We start from the raw sequence: 4329 nt of genomic DNA, 5'->3' as shown, positions 1-4329 counted from the left end.
TTATTCCCCAAACAATCTAGGCTAAATAGTTGTTATGCCACTTCAAGTCTGATTCTAACATATGTGGGCCATAGATGATTAAATTAAACTCATATTTGAACATTGATTAGACTAGGACTATTAATGAATCAACATATGATAAGCCATATGAGCATTTAAGCAAACCAGGTGTTTAGGCATGTTCTTTAACATGTTGATAACAGGATTAGGCTAATATCAGCATCAAACATTCAAAACAACCTAAGACTAGGCACATTAAGAATTAAATCCCTACATGTTTAGCTAAACCCCAACTAGATGTGGATATGTAATCATATTGAACTGCTACTATCTAATAATGAACAAGGATAGACAAGCCAAACAAATATGTAACTAGTAGACAAAGTGATTAAGCTAATCTAAGTAGGTAGTTATGCTAACATACTGCTATTTGATAATAAAATAAATGGCATGCTTGTGCAAACAAATGATTAAACTAAACCAAAGGTAATCTAAACTATCACTAAACATGTATGAACTATGAAACTAAACATATACATGCTTAATGACTAATCAACACATAGCTGAATTAAACTAAAACTACACATAACATAGATATTAACTAACACATAGGCACAAACTAAACTAAATATGCAGAAAACACTAATAACACTACAAATAAATAAAAGGAAGAAGGTTTACCTTTTCTGTGAGCAGTCCTTTATCGAGAATTGAAATTGGAGATCCCTTGAACTCCTCAACACCTGAAAGTCGGCCTAATTTTTTACTAAAAGATCCAATAAGTTAAAGGTTCCAGCAAAAATGCTAGATCCCTAGGTATATTGAACCTATTTTCTCTAAATTTGAGACTTTTTATGTATGAATATTAATGAATGGGATTGTAAGATAGGGGGTTCTTTATATAGAACCCCAAATCTAAAAACCCTAGTCCTAAATTTCGATGTGGGACAATGGGATTTGGGGGGAATTCTATTGAATTCCCTCTCAAACTAACAATTAACCAATCAGATTCAAGTATTCAAAATCAGATATGGACAAAAGCCATTAAGAAAACATACTTGTTTGAGCTTAAAATGCAGAAAAGATAAGGAAATGGAGGGTTTAATACCTTGTTTGGTTGAGACTTGGTGGAGAGAGGAGGCAAACATCCTAATCAACCATGCCAGGTCTGCAAAAGTTGTTGTACACCTGACCTTTTGCCAAAAATGGCAACAATGACGGAGGAAAGAGCAAAGGAACGAGACGGTGGCCACTATGGTTTCAACCGAAACCCTCATATCTTCAATACACAAGACCCTTGCGGTCTGTTTGTGTATATGTTGTTTGGTCGAAATGGAATTGGGCCGGGTCTGCTCCTAATTGCACTGGGCCTGGCCGAAAAAATTAAATAAAAAGGAAAGAAATATAGGCCTAATTCTTCACCCCCTATACGCGTGTATACATAGATACACATGTACATACATGTATATGCACGTATATTTGTATATATAAAGGGTCAAAACATGCTTTTTGATTATTTTAGGGAATGACCAAATTAAGACGCGTGTAAACTTAATTAACTGTTTCAATTATGGCCAAATTAAAAGGCTGATTCAATTAATCCTTTTCAAATGTAGCCAATGCAAAAGGTGAATTGATTGTTTCAATTATAACTCTAATTAACACATAGCAAACAATTGCCTATTTCAATTATAGCCACAAGTTAACTCATGTAATTAATAGAAAATCAAATTAATATTAATTTTGGAAATGATTGCAAGTATGGCCAAATAACTAATAAAATTGAGGTGCAATTGATTATCTTATTTAATTAATCAATTTTCTTTATTTAATGGAGTAAAATATTTGTCAATTTGATATTAATAATTTAAACAATTAATTAAATATTATTTTAAACTATTTTGAATCAATTTTGACAAATGCTTTTAATATTTATGCAAAAATATTTAAAATGACCTACAATATACATTTGAAACTATTTTGCCAAATGAAATGGCAAAATGTTATCGAAATAATTTTGTAAAAATAATTTTGATTTGTAAAATACATAATTCACTAAGTTTGAGATTCAAGAACTCCGAATAATTAAATAAAATTATTGGAGGGCTACAATTAGGTGTCAACAGTTGCCTCACAGCAGGTTCTAATGGAAGCTTCCCAATTATGATGATTCGTTAGGATTGTATCTAGCCTTTGCACGTAGTTTGTAAGCATTTGGATCAAAAACTTCATCTGTGCGCTTCATAGGGAGTGCATCATTTAGTGGCGAATTGTGGGCCATAAATATACCAAGTAATTCTGTGGACGACTTAATCGTGTCATTTCTCTTGATAAGAAGGGCCAGTCCTCCTAACGTGTTCCCTTGTCCTTTTTTGCCTTTGGAACGTAACGAGGAATAGGAGTCACTTTCTTACTCGAAGAAGTGCCATTTATGTTTGGCACCTTATTCACATCGGCAGGTGTTTGATCTTCCTTAGTTGCAACCTTTTCCTTATAAGCAACCACCTTATCCTTTTAGTTCATTAACTTAACATTCTCAATTTTGGTAACATCATCAACTTTTATGGCATATTTTTTAGTAGAACTTTGCATCAGTGAAGTGTGCTTCAGCTTCAGTGAAGGGATTATCATATGTCATAATCTTTTTTCCACTCCATCCTCATAATACTTCAAATTTTAGTGGTAGGTAGATGGGATCACCTTGTTCTCATGAACCCAAGGCCTACCAAGCAAGATATTATGTCAAGTCTTTGCATCGATCACATGTAACCGCGCACTTGATTGCAACTCTCGAATGGTGAGGTCTACTTTGACAGTTACTATGGCCTTTTGTTCCTCCTGGTTGAATCCTTAGATCGTCAACCTATATTCAGAAAGATATTTCGTTGAGATCCCAAGTTTGTTTATTGTGTGAATCGGAAGGATGTAAACTCCAAATCCGACGTTGATTAAAATTTTGTTCACCCTTTGCTCACGCACAAACTCAATCACTAATAAAGGGTGATTATGAGATGTGTCGCCAAGGTAAGGTCATTATCATTGATTGTGATTTTGGCCATGCACACATCTAACATTTCATGAGATGATTTTGGAGGGTCTTCTGATGATGGACATGATGAGGTTACATTATTGCTTCCTTTTCATCAACAGTACAACATAAATCTATTACGTCATTAATGACGAACTTGGTGCAAAAGCAACTTGGCGAAATTCTCCTAATATTAATGGTCAACGTGGTTCTTGGTAGTGCTGCCCCTCCATTTTCTCCTTTGCATGCCCAATGGATTTTCATTGGGTTTCCTCACCATCATTTTCATAGTTTGTCATTTAGTCAAATCCTTTTAAGGGGCGGCGAGTCACGAGAATCCAGTCCCCATCGCCAGGATGATCTATTTGGTATCCATCATGTTTTGATGATGCTCTTTATGTCAACACCACATCACTTGGCGTAAGAAGAGACAACAATTCATTTGCATTAATAGATTCGAAGTCTCCAAACTTAATCATTCTTACCAGGCATATGTTTGGGATGACTTCCTCTACATATCCTTAAACAAAGTTGCAGGTCATGATTGTATTAAGCGAGCCAAAAGTGACCCCAACTTGGTTAGAACTTGCATTCTCATCTACAAGTGCAACCTTACCTTCGCGGGCCAGTTCAATGACTTTATCCTTAAAGACAAAGCATTTCTCGATAGGATGGCCAACCAACTAGTGGTACTTGCAATAGTTTGGTTCATCAATTCTCCCTGCTTCATTTGGCCATTTTATCTCAGGTAACTCAAAAAGTTTTAGCCTAAGTAGTTCATCAAATATTGTGGAAACGTCCGAATCAAGGAATGGGTAATCCTTCTCTTGCATCCCCTTCAAAATCCGCCGGCTCACTTTGTTGACACACCCAATTTTCGCCTCCAAAAATTTGGTCGAAATGTTTCGAATCGATGAATCGAAGAAAAGACTTTTTAAAAATCAAAAATATTTTCTAAAACAACTTCTGGTGATATTTCGCCATTTCATTGGCAAAATACCCTAATATATATTGCGTATTAATTATGTCTATTTTTTATTGAGTTGAAAATCAATTTATGACAAAAAAACAAGTGTTTAATGTGTACGTATCATTAATTGTCGACTTAAACTCATTTACGACTTAATTACCATGATTAATCACTTTTGCAAATAGTTATTTTACTTTGTTAAGCCAAGAAACTTGATTAATTGATTGAATAATAAATTCGTCTCAACTTGATTTCAAATTGATTATTAGACTAGTTTTGGTTAAAATTAACATGAGAAAGACTATTTTATAAACTCAATTCTTAACCCGAA

General features: G+C 34.3%; 1 long non-coding RNA gene across 1 annotated transcript; it reads right to left on the bottom strand.

Annotated features, from left to right (window-relative positions):
• Window positions 1-698: 698 nt before the first annotated feature.
• LOC132042589 (uncharacterized) lies at window positions 699-1273 on the bottom strand. Its single transcript, XR_009411514.1, has 2 exons — window positions 1109-1273; window positions 699-743 (listed from the first exon to the last, which is right to left on the bottom strand). It is a non-coding gene; the product is annotated as an uncharacterized LOC132042589 (long non-coding RNA).
• Window positions 1274-4329: the final 3056 nt, after the last annotated feature.

This window comes from Lycium ferocissimum, unplaced genomic scaffold (genome assembly GCF_029784015.1).
Source record: "Lycium ferocissimum isolate CSIRO_LF1 unplaced genomic scaffold, AGI_CSIRO_Lferr_CH_V1 ctg16389, whole genome shotgun sequence".
NCBI lineage: Eukaryota > Viridiplantae > Streptophyta > Magnoliopsida > Solanales > Solanaceae > Lycium > Lycium ferocissimum.
The sequence above is the reverse complement of the archived record's forward strand: the minus strand, read 5'-3'. Positions and strand labels throughout refer to the sequence as shown.